The sequence below is a fragment of the Saccoglossus kowalevskii genome, chromosome 1, assembly GCF_978046115.1.
Source record: "Saccoglossus kowalevskii chromosome 1, keSacKowa6.1, whole genome shotgun sequence".
Classification (NCBI taxonomy): Eukaryota; Metazoa; Hemichordata; class Enteropneusta; family Harrimaniidae; genus Saccoglossus; species Saccoglossus kowalevskii.
The window spans coordinates 26,974,971-26,992,414 of record NC_140641.1 but is presented as its reverse complement, the minus strand read 5'-3'; positions in this window follow the sequence as shown (position 1 = coordinate 26,992,414).

Genomic DNA, 17,444 nt, shown 5'->3' with positions numbered 1-17,444 from the left:
AGATCGTGGTGTAATTGAGAGAGACGAACGTAATTGCCCTCATTGTGACATAGATGAAATTGAAATTAAGTTTCACTTTCTCCATATTACCATGAATTGCGAACATAATACTTAACCAATACATTTTATAATACCTTTTGATAAATTTATAGATCTTGTTACTTCTCAAATTTCTGACATTTTACAACCACTGGCTGCATACATCTTTCATGCATTGAAATTTAGGAACGAGATATGTAATTTTATCTAAATATTTGGTAAAGTAAATAAAGACCATAATATGGCCGGGAAGCAGAAATAGCTATAGCGAAGTTAGTCGAGCCTACTTTGAGTAAGTAATCTTAAATTTGTTGATATATCGATACTATGTTAAAATTCAATAACCCTGTATTGAAAGCCCGGAGCTTCAGTCCAAAAAAAACAACAGTTAAAATAACGTTTTTATTTTGAAATGGCAAGTGATTATGGGCTTAAAGCATTGTCTCTTGTCTATGAGTTGAACGACATGAGACATTGTTGTCCCCCAGGATGTAAAAAAGAGGGGGTTCTCCAGAAGACGTATATGCTTAAATATGACCATGTTAATAGGCGGATTCGGAGAACCCTCTGATTAAATTCACTACATTCAATTACCCATTATAGACTCCGGTCAGTCAAAATGACTATTATATCAGACGCCGATAGGTGGCGGGTTTTCTGAGCAAACAGAAAATTATGAAAGTCTTTTTCCAGTCCAGGATGATACACTGTACACCACTCATCACCTAGCTAAGACCCCCAAAAGTGGTGGTGTCTTACCTCGCCTGTGTTGTCCCCGGAGCAAAAAGCCAAAAATGCTGCTACAGTGACAGGGCTCGGTGTGCCTGAGAATACTAGACCCAAAACACAAATTAGGGGGTAGTATGCTTTCTAAGTAAAGGCCGAAGCAGTTCTGCATGAGGACATAAGCCGAAAAGCGAGACCTGGAAACTTCCAAGGAGTGCTGATGGTAGAGAAATCTGTTCGCAAAAATGCTGAGACTGACTTATCGCCTATGCGCAGGAAACCTTGTGGTCGTTCGGGCTGGGTCAGCAACCAGAGTCTGACCCGTTACAACGGGACCCAGCTTAAAATAGGCCCTGGGTGTCCCTTAGGTAGTAGTTGATGCTAGCACTAGTGAGTTAGCAATCGCACAGGCCTCATGCACTCATACTTGGTGTCTCTGCAAGTTCTGTGTCGAGGAAGTTAAAGTATCATATACCTCTAATACAGTCGCAGTAATCCACCTGGTGATGGAAGTCAGGGAGGCCGGCCTATCCTGCCTGCCATGACACAAAGACATGTGCTTGAATCCCTAGTACGGTTTTGGTAGCTACTCCGTGCTCGAACCAGACAGAGAAGCAATTCTTTCTGACCCTCCGGGCTGACAAAATTTGACAGCCGGGGGATGACGATCGGGTGAGGATTTGGTTTTTGACGAGAAACCTGATTTGTGTCTTTAGCACTACTTGATTGTCCATAAAGGCAGTACATCGTTCGAGAAGGACAATGCCCCCAGTTCTGACAGACGCCTACCTGAGGCGAGGGCCAGTAGGAAGACCGTTTTCCACGTCAAAATTTTGAGTGGTGCTGATCGGAGAGGTTCAAAGGGCGGTCTGCTTAGAGCTGTCAACACAACCGAGAAATCCCAGTTGGGTGGTTCCCTTGAACAGGGTCTCGGCCTCTGATATGGAAAGCAGTAAATAGTCTAATAATAGGACAATTGGCTAGTCTTGTTCCAAAAGCGTTCTCAATGGTGGGGGACAAGGCTGACCTGTAGCCAACGATTGTTGTACAGGACAAACCCACTTCGTCAAACAAGTCGACGAAGGAGTCTGCTACCAAAAGAGGGATGGTGTGGATCAATCTCCCTTCCGCTAAACCAATCAGTGTATGCTCGCCACCTAGAAATGTAAGCAGCGTTGGTGGAATCCCTGTTCGCTCTGGCCAGGATATTGGCAGCCCGCTCAGATAAACCTTTCGTATGTGTGGGTCTACTGAGAGCCTCTATGCGTGTAAATGATACCCGCTGGGCTCGTTGGTATTGCGTCGTCCAGTTGGGACAGCAAGTCTGGTATGTCCGAAAACACTACTGGTTTTCGACTAGCATTTCCAATAGAAGTGGAAACTAGGACTTGGTTGGCCAATTGGGTGCGACCAATGACAATATGCAGGTGTGCACCTGTTAAAGTTTTCTCCGGTGCCCGGTGAACTAGTGGGAAGGGAGGAAAGGCGTACACATCTATGTGTAGGTCCATGGGGTCAGCAAAGCGAACCTGGCCCAGGCTCCTGGAGTCGGCAGGAGTGTCAGGAGCGTGGCGTTCCAGGGTGCGGCAAACAGGTCTATATCTTTGGACCATCTCAAAGCCGAAACAGCCTGGAGGCTACCCACTGGGTATCAGCCACTCCGTGTTCTGGAGACAGAGCCGCCCTGAAAAAGCATCTGCCAGGCCTTTCCTCACCCCTGGAAGGTGGTGTGCGGTTAGCTCCACATTGTATCCCAGGCACCAAAGGAGAATTTGCTCCACTAGGACTGACAAGGATGGGGAACATGTCCCCCCTCCTGTTGAGTGAGACCACTGCTGTGCTGTCTGTGTGGAGCAGGACTCTGTGGTCTCAAACTACAGGTAGAAAGTGTGGTAGTATTAAGTGCACTGCTTTCAGTTCAAGCCGGTTGATGTGGCGGTCCGGAAACTAATGCTGAGGCCATTCTGAATATAACCACTGCACAGTCAACTCGAAAAATGAGGAGCCCAAAAAACGGCAGCTAGCCCTGGTGCTGTCATTACATGGGGCTTCCCCTGACCTAGATTCTATCTTTCCGTCATTGGCAGAATCGTTGATTAATGCCTACAGTTCAAAATATTCATTTTAACTGACCGGAGTCGATGGTGGGCAATTGAACGTAGTGAATTGTCTCTTTTTATTGTACCATTTTGACATTGAAGTCACTGAGAATGGGTTTTTAAGTTGTTTGCCTAGGTTTTTTAATAACATACATGTAATCTGCGAAATTTGTAATCTGGGATTGTCTAGTTTAAAACAGAAGCTTAAGTCTATTATTTTCTAATTGTAATTTTGTTTACTGTTGTATTTAACAAATGTGTCTACTAACACACCACTGTTATGGTTGTATTAAACAAATTAAAAAATATACATATATTATCATATATACATATATACATATATTATCATGAATTTTATATCAAATGCACATACATTTTTCATATTGTCATTAAAAATGACCAACTTTGGTCAAGATTTTAAGAAAACAAAACATTTTATACTATGGGACAAACCCAGCCTAGACTATAGCTCTTGCCTATTAATTAGATCATATGACACCACCTTTTTATGAATAACTCATTCAAATTTTGTTGAGAAACTCTGACAAATATATTGAAGAATTTAAATACAAATTTATTTCTCAAAAAATTCACATTACACTTAGTCATAAATATATTTGGCTCCGATTATATACATAATATTATTACAAGTTATAAATACTACCCCAAATGGATTATATTACACAATAATAACCTTTGTAAATACAGCCCACAACTGAGTCATTGCTCCCGTCCCATCCAAACCTGATTAATGCTTAATAAAATATTAAAATCTTGAGTAATGGTAAAATATTTTGATCATAAATTGATTACATCCAGTTACATTATAAGTAAAACAGTCTCCAGTAACTATACAATACCAAGCAAGCTAAACATAATTATGAACACCTACAAATCTGAGGTATTTTATACAGTATTAAAGCAATTAGACTGATGGTTTTCAGGAAGTAGTCAAAAATGTAAAAAGTAGACATGGACGTCATAAAATTTTGACATGGACAACACTGAACATTTTTTTTTCATTTTTATTTAAAAGCTTACAATAAATTTGAGCTTTTTATTTTCTTCTTCCGAGTTTTTTTATTTAAAAGTTGAACAAAAAATCCTTGTGCCATGCAAGTGTACTATGACCAGATCAAAATTATTAGTTTGGCACCTGAACATAGTATGTGTTAAATCTAGTATGTTACACATAGTTCAAATATGCTAAACATGAATAAGATGGAAAACCGTTAATCAATAGTATGAAGTTCATTTTTTAAATAAATGTTAAAATTGAACTAATGTTACAACTTGCATTAATCAAATTTCATGATTTACATGAAGTTAGCCTTCACGTTATACAATCAGTTATAATGCACAATATAAATATAACAACACCTGCATATCATTGTTAAATACATTATTGAAAATGCACATTATTAGAGCACCAGGATAATCATTCCCAGTCTTTCACAATCCCATTACTAGAATCTGACAGCTTAGTGTAAAAACATTAAACCTATTATACATGTAGTATTGTAATATACACATTGCATAAAAACTGTCTGGCAATGAATCAATTTCATTTTTCTTACATAAAAATGGCTTACAAAAAATAAAATGTCTGAATAAATCAGTAAGACAAATATAAAAAGTCACCCAATGGTATATAACAGGAAATATATTAAACAACGTCAACACAGTAACAATTCAACTAAAATGGCAACAAAATACATGCAAAAACATGCTGCAAGTTCACAACAGACTAGTTTAAGTTATTACTATTACTTATATATACCGGGTATTGCTTAGACTTGTCTTTCTTTTAAAAATTGATCAATGAATATTGCATAATCAATTAGGTTGAGTCGCATAAAAAATGCTACTCTAAGCCAGTATTTTCAAAAACACAATGTATTAAATCTGTTTGAAACCTACTAGTTCATCTTCTACTACTCGTATTGTAGCTTTAGTTTTTAAATTTGTCGATCGAAAAATATAATAACATTTTCTTGGATTTAAAACATGTGTGACGCAACCTCACATATCAAACATTCAAAATCACATTCTGAATTCCATAGAACATAAAATTAAAGGAAATACCACAGTGGCTTGTTCTAGTGTACACAGTGTCATTGATACAATCCTGTATCCAATGGTCAACAATCCATATACAAAATACTGTATGCTTATTAGAAGAACAAGCACTTCTGTGAATAGTCTAATTACTAACAAATACGACTTTGAAGGCATGCAAGTGCTTATGTTTGACCAGGCCTTGTTGATGCCAGGATAGTTCATTAAATTGCCATTTGACAGTGAGATGGCCGCACACCTGTCAAGTAGTCCCAAACATGAATATGACTTGTGTCAACACTCGTAATTTGCACATAAAAAATAACTGTTGCCTGGCACAAAAACAATTACAAAAAATAGCTACCGGTAGTTAAATTATAAGCATAAAGAAATAAATATGTACTTTAAATTTCCACCAAATTCAAATACGAGTCTTAATTGGAGATGTGCTTCTAATTAAGAAAATCTGCACTCAAATTAAGTTACCTCATATAGACTCTCTTACTAAACATAGTTGAACTCTGGTGACCTTGCCCTTTGTTATATAATATAATTCCCTTTATCATAGTTTGTTTCAATATAAATATGCATTGTCATAATTAATTTTGAATACAAACAAGTTTTAGGGTTGAACCAACAGTGGGGAATCAGTCTAACGAATGTCCTTAAAAGATGTACATATCTTACAAAAACATTGGTGCCTTATTTGTTTAATTATTTTAAGGGACATAATTTCCAGCTTTTTTCAAAGTAATTCAGATATTTTAGTATAAAAACAAATGCCTCATCGCAGAAAAAAAGTGCTGCATTTAGACGTGAATAGATTCATAACACATGCAAGATAACGAAAAATCTTAGCTGGCTTTTGTCCAAGATTCACCGAGACAAATATGAACTGCTTCATTGTGTGACTACTGTATTATATGAAAAGTAAAAAAAAACACTCTCTATGAATAGCTATCATGTTGCAAGCTCTGCTTTGTATGCAAATCAACTTAAATAGTTAGTTGGTGTCCAGTGGAGGAAGAAGTCAACAGTACTGTTGCCTCAAACACTGCAATCTTTGAAGTGCGTTTTTAAATTAGTACTATTAAAACTCTATCATTCTGTTCTAATAGCAGAAACATATTCCTGTGAGTTTTCATTTGTCGAATGAACTGTTTGTCAAATACAGAATACATATATTTTAGTACAATTTTCTTTTCAAAATATGGATGCAACATTTTGCTTTCTATGTATTTTTCATGTATTGTTTTTGATCTGATAACTTTGAACTAACTTTGAAACCCATTATAGTATTCCCATGGGATTTTGGGGATACATTACCAAAGATATTAATTCAAGATAAATGATTTGCTTCATTGAACACATCCGACAATGCATATTTCCACTGAGATCAGTGTCCTTTGATGAATATCACCAGTGATCAGTCAAGTAGAAACAGTCAAAATATTTTATCAGATTTTCTCAATTTTTGCATGATATTTTCATACAGGACATCTGTTGTTCAAACTCAGGGAAGACTTTATACTGATGAATAAGGTGACCAAGTTTGGTGAAGTTTGGAATAGAATTAGTAAAGTTATTATGCACACAATAACAATTATAAACGACGCCGACAACAACGGACACAATTTTTTCCTTAATATTCCTTTCCCTTCCATTTTTGATGGTAAGGGCAAGGTAAAAAGCTGATGGTACACTTTATTTGACACTAACGTTGAATACTTTGTTCACAAGTTTTTCAAGGTCACCAACACACCCATAAGCAATAACAACATTCTTTATTAACTTGGGCATAGCACTCTTGGTAGGATTGTCAAATTTAAGTTTAGAAAGCTTCACGTCTAAACTTGGCGAAATGTACTCATTTTCAAGTAAAATATCCTTATATGTGTTCACACTGTGCTCGTCTATAGACTCAACAATTTTCAGGTGAGTGCAACACTCTTTTAAAATGCATAAGATTAAATCTTTTCCTTCTCCTTCAAGTGCTGACAATTTGTCTATCGGTATTTTCTTAGTCATGTCATAGGTATTGTATAATGTATCAAAATCCTTCAGTCTGTGTAGTAAGTTTTCTGCAGGGCTAGAGAGATGAGTTCCTGAAAAGAAGAAAACAGTAACAGATGTTGACCAAACATAATTATAATAACCCTATGTTTACACTGTCATCAAGAATTGGATTGCAGTGTGAGACTATTATATGTACAAGCTTAGTGTTGTACAATGCAGAGAATATTGGAGCCATAGGAATAGGAATGCAGTAAAAGAAATGTGATCATAGTAGGTAAACTAGATAGTATGTGTCATATGCCACAAACATTGTGAAACAAAGCATCTACTGAGAGTTGCTCATAACTGATATATTTCAAACTTGGCATATATGTCTTCCATTTGACTTGCAGGAACTAGTCACATCTAATGTACAAAAGGTCAAGGCTGCAACAAGTGTGTGTTTATGTATTTTTGCAATAACCACAAGGTAAAATTAGGCGAGGGTTCTCCGAACCCGCCTATTCACATAGTTCATACCCACCATAGAATCCGGTCAGTCAAAATGACTATTTTGAACTGTAGGCATTAATCAGCGATTCTGCCGGTGACGGAGAGATAGAATCTAGGTCAGGGGAAGCCCCATGAGCCCAAGATTCACTTTCCCTTACGCCACGAACCACGTGACCAAGGCCATATGGCAGCGCCATAGACGGCTGTACAAATCACTCTGGTTCCTTTATCTCTGCATCGAGGACTTATACCAACGCTACGGAAAGATTGGGGTTATTGGGGGGGGGACCAGAGTCTATGGTGGGTATGAACTATGTGAATAGGCGGGTTCGGAGAACCCTCGCCTAAATTCACTACGTTCAATTACCCACCATATACTCCGGTCAGTCAAAATTACTATTTTGAACTGGAGTCAGAGTCAGATGCCAATAGGTGGCGGGTTTTTCCGAGCAAACAGAAAAAAATGATGAAAGTCTTTTCCCAGTCCGGGATGAAAACAAACTCAACACCCTAGTTAAGACCCAAAAAAGGGTGGTGTCTTACCTTGCCTGTGCTGTCCCCAGAGCAAGAAGCCAAAATGCTTCTACGGTGACAGGGTTTGGTGTGCCCAAGAAAGCTAGACCCCAACCCAATTCTGGGGGGTAGTAAGCTTTCGAAGTAAAGACCGAAACAGTTCTGCATGAGGGCATAGGCCGCAAAGCGGGACCTAGGAGCTTCCAGGGAAGTGCTGATGGTAGAGAAATCTGTCCGCATAAAATGCCGGACGGACTTATTGCCTATGTGCAGGGACCTAGTGGTCGTTCGGGCTGGGTCAGCAAACCAAGACTGACTCGCTACGACGGGACCCAACCTAGAGAGACCCTTTTCAATGGATTCGGTGTCTATTAGGTGGTAGTTGATAAAGACGTTCTGCGTTCTCCAGAAGCCTGCCCTCCATGTGTGCTCAAGGGAGGAGGGCCTGACGATAAGGACTAGTGAGTTAGCAATTGCACAGACCTTATGCGCTCGTACGGTGTCTCTGCAAGCTCTGTGTCGAGGAAGTTATAGTATTATATACCTCTAAAACAGTCGCGGTAATCCACCTGGTTATGGAAGTTGGGGAGACCGGACTATCCTGCCTGCCTGGGCCATAACACAAAGATATGTGCCTGGCACCCCGTTCCAAATCTATAGTACGGTTTGGTGGCAACTCCGTGCTCGAACCGGGTAGAGAAGCAATTCCTCCTGACCCTCTGGGCAGACAAAATTTGACAGCCAGGGGGATGACGATCAGGTGAGGATCGTGTCCTGAGATTTGGTTCTAGGTGAGAAACCTGATTCGTTTCTTTAGCACAACTTGATTATCCATAACGACAATGCCCCCAGCTCTGGTCGATGCCTACCTGAGGCGAGGACCAGTAGGAAGACTATTTTCTACGATAGGGTCAAAGGGCGGCCTGCTTAAAGCAGACAACACAGTCGACAAGTCCCAGTTGGGCGGCTCCCTGTATGGGTTCCTGGCATCCAGAAAGCAGTAAATAGTCTCCTAATAATAGAACAATCGGCTAGTCTTGTTCCCGTACGTTTTTAGTGGTGGGGGACAAGGCCGACCTGTAGCCAACGATCGCTGCGTAGGACAAACCCACTTCGTCAAACAAGTCGACGAAGGAGTCTGCTACCAAAAGAGGGATGGTGTGGATCAATCTCCCTTCCGCTAAACCAATCAGTGTATGCTCGCCACCTAGACAGAACAGAAGTGGAAACTAGGCCTTGCTTGGCAATGATAATATGCAGGTGTGCACCTGTCGAAGTTTTCTCTGGTGCCTGGTGAACTAGTGGGAAGGGAGGAAAGGCGTACACAACTAAGTGGGTCTACAGGGTCCTGGAGTCAGCGGTGTTACATACTATGAGATAAATTGTAAGTTGAAAGTACAGAGCCCTGGCTGTGTGAATGAAAAGCGCACATGATTGTATAATTTGCAACAACCCATTGCACATGTTTATTTTTAAGACTGCTGATACAGTCACTGGATTGTGTTGTCAGCAGAAATTGAAATACATACATCCTGTCTCTCCCTGTGGCATAATGGTATGGCTCAGACAGTGACATGGGGATTGTGAAATACCTTGGAATGTGCTGAACCCAGTGTTGTTGGCAATGAAAATAGATATGACATCATTGACCCGAGTCTCCTACTTTAAATTGGTAGAGCTTGGATTAAGAGTGGTTTATTCCACTACCAAAATTGGCATCCTCTGTACACTGATTTGTCGGCTATTTCGAGATAACCAATCATTTCGTTATATACATTTTATTATTTGCATGGCCATAAATTAGCTCGGGTATTTAAGTTGAGACATAAGGGAAAACCTTTAGTCAGGAAGGTGACCTGACTTGATCCTGTAACATCTTGTGATGCTGATTCCTGACTCCAGTGAGCTGTACCCTATACAGGGGTACATATGCAGACGTGCTGTGCAGTAATCCCTGCTGATCAACAGGAACCACTGAAGCTCACTGCCTGAACTACTCCCGTTGTACCAGTGCTACCAGTAGCAGCAGATAGCAGTGCAGTTGCCGATACTCCCTGGACACAGAGCACGAGTTTAAATTGTAGTGCAGCTGCTTCGCCAGTGTGCCAGATACGAAGGAACGCAACATTGCACATTGCTGTCCAATGGAGAGTGGAGTGTTCCCTGCAGCATCGATCAAGTCTCTAATTTATTTTATTTTACAGTGTATCCCCCCTCCTTGCTGGTTCCAGTGACCAGCATCCCTGTTATTTGTTTATTAAAGTACAGGAAACCGTATATATTGTGTTGTGTTGATTTGTTATAATCGTTACTGGTATATTTCTTTCTCTGCACAGTCTCAGTTGTGGTGATATACATTCACCAAACGATCCCCACCCCGTGACAGCGGACGAGCTGAGAGGGAGGAGACTTATAAGATAAGCACGCTACCAAAGACAAAGACTATTAGACCGGTATTAAAGACAAGCTCCCCGATCCTGAATACGGTGTAACTCCATAAAAGCCCCCCGCATTTAACGTCACAATACGTTGGGAGCTTGGCGTTCCGGGGTGCGGCAAACCGGTGCTTGGACCGTCCCACAGCCGAAACAGCCTGGAGGCTACCCACTGGGTTACTCCGTGTCCTGGAGACAGAGCCGCCCTGAAAGGGCGTCGCCAGACTGTTCCCCACCCCTGGAAGGTGGTGTGCAGTTAGCTCCACATTGTATTCCAGGCACCAAAGGAGGATTTGCTCCACTAGGACTGACAACGATGGGGGCAGGGAGAGACATTCTGGAGTTACTTTGGATCCCGACACCTGTGATCCCATAAGCGTTGAAGCAACCTTAGATGGTCACCTTAGGATCAAGGGTTGGGTATTTACATCATATTACTGGGATCGATGGTACTCCGCATCACCCCAAAAGCGTCACTCACTGAGTCATACGGATGGAAGACTCTTGAGGGACCGCCCGGAGTTCCGGCTGTATTCGACACAAGCGAACTTCATCTCCTTTCACTTTAAATATGTGAGCGGGAGCGTGTTCGACTGTGTGTCTCATGACAGGGTCAGTTCCCACTGGGGACGCCCGTGGGTCGGTAAGAAGGGAGTCAAATACCCAATGCGGAGACAAGGATGAATTTGTTATGGTCATAGGGCGTCAATGTGTTCCCTGCCCTGAAAGCCCTGCCCCGAGATTGGAGGCTTGGCTGCCAGCACCCCGTTAGCATTCAGTGCCCGAGGCTCCAGAGGAGGCCGGTGCAATTAGCCTGAGCCTCGGCCTCCCCAAAAAATAGTTGGAGAGTCGCGACTGGGAACGGGGGTTCCCCGGAAGAGACGTGTTTGAATGCAAACATGCTTTCGTGTCTCTTCCTGCTTGTCCACCGAGGGGCCACAGTGGAGACAGCTCGCTCCGACTGCGTCTGATCTACCCGGCCTGCCAGGGACGCAATTGCTCCGACAGTCCCTCAACCAAAGCCCTCAACTCAGAGGCAAACCCGGCGCCGTGCGAGGAGGGGTCCACGAAGGCTCTTTGCTACTTCCTGCTATTTTGCAATCTGCAATAAACAAACGTAACACGCTTTACTTCAAAAGAAAACGCCGCGTTGCCAGTCTGTTGTGTTACTAGTCTGAGGTAAAGTACACATTTCAAGGTCTTGTTTTACGGTCTCGCAGTAAATGCCAAAGGGCATAAAGTATGCGCACACCTTTATACTTGCAGGAATCATGTTTGTTAGAACGGGAAAGTTTGAATTTTGAAAATCGGAGAATTTCTCGTTAAGTTCATGTAGTTGTTCGTATTTTAGCGCATTTTCCGTTGCATTTTTGAATCGGCAATATTGTCATGTTTCGAAATATTGCTAGCACTGTTTTTAGTCTAAAATAAAGCTAGTTTAATGATCTTTGTAATGATGCATGACATGAACCGCACCGCACCGCGTTGTACCAGATACTGAATTGTGAGGTTCGAAATGACACTTTTTGAAATTTATACCCCGTGTATATCCTACTTCCTGTGGCAGTGTGTCAATTTTCGTTATACACAATCACGGTTACTTACAATGTACAAGGAATTCGCTGCATTTTTGTTTTCGAGCGATCGTTTCGTTCACAGCATATGCAAAGCAATTCTTCGTGTGTAATATGCTCTTCTATTTCGTTTACTTCTTCTTAATTGAAGGATATAGCAGCTTCAGCATCGTAGTTAAACTCGTGGGCGTTATCGATTGTCGCCATAATTGTTTATAATAATTTGACTTGAATTGTCACGAAAACCACCAAGCGCTGCTGAAGGCGTCCGTAATATTCTAATGCATGATACTCCTCACTATGCTAAGGGGAACTGTCCTTCTTGGCCCGTTCGGCAAATAAACTCCCCGATCTATGTACAAACAGCGGCAATCATCCTGGTACATTGGATCTAAGCTTGGCTGTGATTCCTTCTCTTTTTACTTCCATGTACACACAAACATTGTATTGAGAAAAATTTATGAGGAATGCATGGGTATAAAATCAACATGTTTGAATGAACTAGCACACAGTACATTACCTATATCTTGTGGGATTACTGCCTGGTGGTGCATTACGAATGTGAGTAACAAAGCCCGACTTCATGTTTGCATGACAGTTGTGCGGAACCCGGCGCGAAATACACAGAGATACGCGTTATTTTAAAACGGGTCATTAGCATGGTAACATGATACAGAAGATACATTTATATGTACTATAGCTATGCAACATTGGGAAATCGCAGTTGGAATGTCCCCGATTAATGTTTATTTAACAGTGTAATGAGTAAAAATAATTCTGAACAGATCACTTACGAGTGTCATGTACTGTTCTTGTTTCTTGTTTCGGCTCGCGGCTAGAGCGGCTTCTGTCCTGCTTGCGTAGTACTTTGGGTCTGATGTATGTTATACTATCAAATAACTTTTCATAAAAGTTCTCGTAATTCGCATTTACAAATTTGTAACTTTGAAAACAGTCTGGAACATTTCTTGCAGCCGACTTGTTTTTTATGACAATAATGACTTGCTTCTTGTCACTGGAGTTGCCTTCAGTGATCATGTGTAATGCCGTTTTAGCATCGTAGTCTGCCCACTGACTTCTAACGTCAAAAACAACAACTGTGCACCTACATGTCTTGATCATATCCGTTATTTGGTCAAGTACCGGGCGTCCACCGATGAAATCGCGCTCGCTATACTTCCCCTTCAACTCGTAATTCTCCTCTAGCCAAAGAGTGATTTTTTCGACCCATTCTGTTGGGTTTTGACCACCAGTTATGAAGAAATCTGGACTATTATCACGACTGGCCATTATGAATAGTTCGCAACTTTATATTAAATTAAACTATTCGTCACTTCCACGTATTGTATTTTACTGCTCGACATCGTGAATACGACCAAAGTCCGATAGATGTACGTGTATCGACACGCCTGATAATTACAGCCGTTCCAGGTACTGATTTTACGCTGAAGTAGTATTAGATGGAAGATAACACATTTTACAATAAGTCACATACTCTGCTTTCGTTTTACATAAGTTGTAACTAGGAATGTAAACATCAGCGGCATATCCGAAGAATGATTAACAGATATTGGCCGCAATGTTTTCTATTTTCGCTACAAAGTCAGATACCCCTAGACTTAGCGACGCACGTGTCTTTTAGTCACTTAGCTATCATGTTGAAAAACCAGCATTCATCCAAGTTGTGATGAAGAAGCAAGGAGTCGAGAAACTTACGGAGGTGAGAACAAGAGTTTTGGATTTGTATTTTCGTGGACTGTCATTTGCTGAGATTGGACATCAAAGTGATGTTTTAAAGCAAACAGTTGTTGTTATCGTCAAATGATTTGTTACCACCAAGACTATTATGCCGGGAAAGCGTAAGAGCGACCAATCTAACTCATAACGTTATTGACTATGTGAATTTTATAAAACGTTGATACCTAGCATTTGTGGTCGGGAAACTTATGTAAAGACGGTGTATTTACAGCGGCAACCCTTCCCCGGACGTTCACCGATCCATTGCGCGGCCGCCCCTCGAAAAAGCTGAAAACCTTGTATGTCAGCAAAATTTGTTTTTCAAATTTCAGGAAATAGCGTTTCAAATGGTATAGTTTTTGAAATTGAGCAGATCTCGCCCCAAGCAAAATTTCGTGCCGCTGCCTCTGTCGGAGATACCCGATTGTTATGAATATAAGGACCATGACAGCGTTATAGCTCAATATTAGGAGGAACATTTAAACATATCATTACCAGTGGATTCTTTAAAGGAAAGAACATCTGTTAGTGGCTTATTTTAAGCTCCCTTGTGCTTGTGGTTTTCACTGAGCCAAGGCTTCATGAAAAAAAAAATATCAAGAAAAAAACTAAGTAAAGGATCTTTCAGTTCTGGCTGTCATTGATTTTTATAGTGCATACTGATTCCCTAGAGAAATTTTAATCATAGAGCTTATTCATTTCCTATTGGAGAAATGTTAACCATGGAGTATACGAAACCAACATGTCAATATTAAGTGCACATGACATGGATGTATACATCAATCAACTGGATGAGACCAACTGACATCATGTACAAAGTTTATTGACTTGGACACTCAGGTAAAGGGATCATACCACTAATTGAAACTTCATAGACGACAATGTTAACATATGACGAGATTGCTATATGATAATGATGAACAAAGTTGAAAACATTGCTCAAAAATGGGAAATCAACAAGCAAGTAATCAACCACACGAAAAAACTTACATGTTGGCCAGCTCAAACTCTTACAAATCTCAGGTAAACAAGACACACCTACTGTATTTGGATTGCACCTAGAAAAATCACTGAAAAAACACCAAGATTAGAACATCCAAATACACACAGAATAAACCCACAGGACACAGCCGCAGGGTAAGTAGTAAACAAAAGACCACATGTTGGTCTCACCTTTGACCCAGGTGATGACGCCCTCAAACAGGGAGCACCTGAGAAAATATTTAAAGAAATTCATTGGTTTTTGCAAGGCATTTAATTTGAGCTACTAGCAGCCATTGGTTTATTAGTGGCATGAGACCTAAAGCCCGCAAGCAAAGCTCCCAGCTAATTAACTGTGGGTTGAAGTCTTGAATAATGTCACAGATGAGTTTGAAGTCAATGGTCATGGTTTTCTCAGTGTGAAGGGCAGTGACAAAGGACCCATTATTGGTACCATTGAAATTGCCAATAGTAATATGACGGATAATAGGGCAGCATAGAATTTCATAGTTTATCCTGCAACTCAAGATCCAGCAAGAGCATGGCAAAGGTGAATGGGTTGATCAAGTCAAGGCAGAGAGGGACAATACATTCTTGTAATTATATGTAATTTAGCCATGAGTACCTACAGGCATCGATCAAATATGCTACAAAAATGCATATCCCATCACAGCAGTTGTCTATGGCCTCTAAACTACAAAGTAGGGAGACGGCTTTACACTATTCTACATTGAATACTTGGGTCGGCCTATATCAAGGGGTGTGGTTGTAATGCACCATAGCCAGTCTGACCAGAGATGATAGTCGAGTGAGGTATAAAGGTATAAAGAATTTTCTTCCTCTAGTAGATTTACTTGCTCACTCGCTGAAATCTGCCCTCCTCAATGTTAAGCTGAGCATCCATCAGCACATAGAGATAGGTGTTAAAGGCACAGGCAACCTCTGTTTTTTTCATTATCTGGATCATGACACAATGCAAGGAATTGTCTACATACCTGCCACTTCCATGCAGCTGGTCATCATTGGTGATTGTGAGCTATTACCACAGCTGGCCATCCCATTGCTTCGACCTTCATGGTCTTCTTCACGAGGGATAGACCCTGGATCGACAATGAGATTTTCAACAGTGGCCAAGCATGGTTAATTAGATGGCACCATTGCCACAAACTTGACATCACAAAAGATGATGAATGTAGGTGCAAAATTTAAAGGGGTTTAAGCGGCCTTAAAGATGAATGAGATGCCCGTCTGGAGAGAGACGTGGTGAATAGAGTAGTCACAGGTCCCAAATAAGCAGTGTCAGATGTCAGTTGGATTCTGAACACAAGCAGAAGAGGGTCTCCAGCCCCAACACCACCATTTTCATCAAACAAAACAGACCTCAAAGAGTGGGTCAAAAACATTGAAAGAGCCTCAGGCATGTCCTCGCAAGCTAGCTGGCGAGGCAGCCACAGCCCTATCTTGGATTATTGATTCTATTGTCCCTTGGCTCTTGAACCATCTATCAAAACAGCAGACTGGCTCGTTGAAACCACATACCTGTAGGCCTAAGTGCTTTGTCTCGACAAGATGGGCTAACAGACCATCTAGAGCACCAGTAAGCCGACTATGACTCCACCAATAATGAGGGCCCTATTCTTATTTTCACGATCAGCACTTCTCTCCTGTATTTCGTGGGGACGGCATTGGTGTGGTGTTTATAGGTTGTATCCACACCCAAGGTTCATTGTTGTAGCCAGGCCACCTGGCCAATGCTAAAGAGCATGTAGTTTGGAGCCATATATAACCCAAACCCTAAGACAAAGTCAACTTTAGAACCAGCATATTGTAGGACATGTTGGTATCATTTGATAGCTGTTGAGAGATCAACGGGTTATCTGTGGTGTCTTCAACATTAACAAGGAACTGTGTTCGGGCATCAAATGTAAGAATGCTGTCAGGTATATAAACTTTGCAAATATAAATTATATAAATTATGCAAATAATACTGACAGTCACGAAACAGTATCACGGCTGTGTGCGCTGACACCTGCGAAAAGCGAAAAACCTTAAAATGCATAGACAATAATGCTAAGATACGTACAATCTTGTCGTTTTTGTGTATAACAATTTACCGCAATGGATCTATGGTGTGCGTGTGTTTGTCTGTGGGTGGGGTGGAAGGGGATAGTGGTTCAGGTTCAGGTAGTGGTTCTAAGAACGGTGAAATAGTTCAAAAATGTTATGTGAAATAACTTAACAACGTAACACAAAGTAAGCCAAGAATAACAAATTTCTTCAACAGACCTCTAGAATACCAAATAATTCGCTCTGTTTCCTTTTAAAAATTAAAAGAATGACGTTTCACATCATATATATTATTGTTGTTTTCGAACCCCCTATTCAAAAGTGCTGGCTACGGGCCTGGCCGAAGGCTATCGGATATCGCCTCGGTAGTCATGCGATATCTCACACACAACAGTCCCCCCACCATGGTATTCAACTTTTTCCTGGGGGTAGTCTCACATTACAAATATTTGGGAATTGTATTATTATGTCGGTTACAGTGGACACCTGCAACGAAGTCTTTAGCACAACAAGCTAAAAAAGCATTTATAGGTATTATGAAAAATACTAGAAAAATTGGCCCTTTAAATTATGATTCATTCTTCATTTTTGATTTTACCTATTTTAATCTATGTTTCGGAGGTCTGGGACGTATTCAATACCTTGCTTGCAGATATTTTCTCGGTGTTTCAACATCATTACCTAACAATTATGTACTGGGCGTGTGA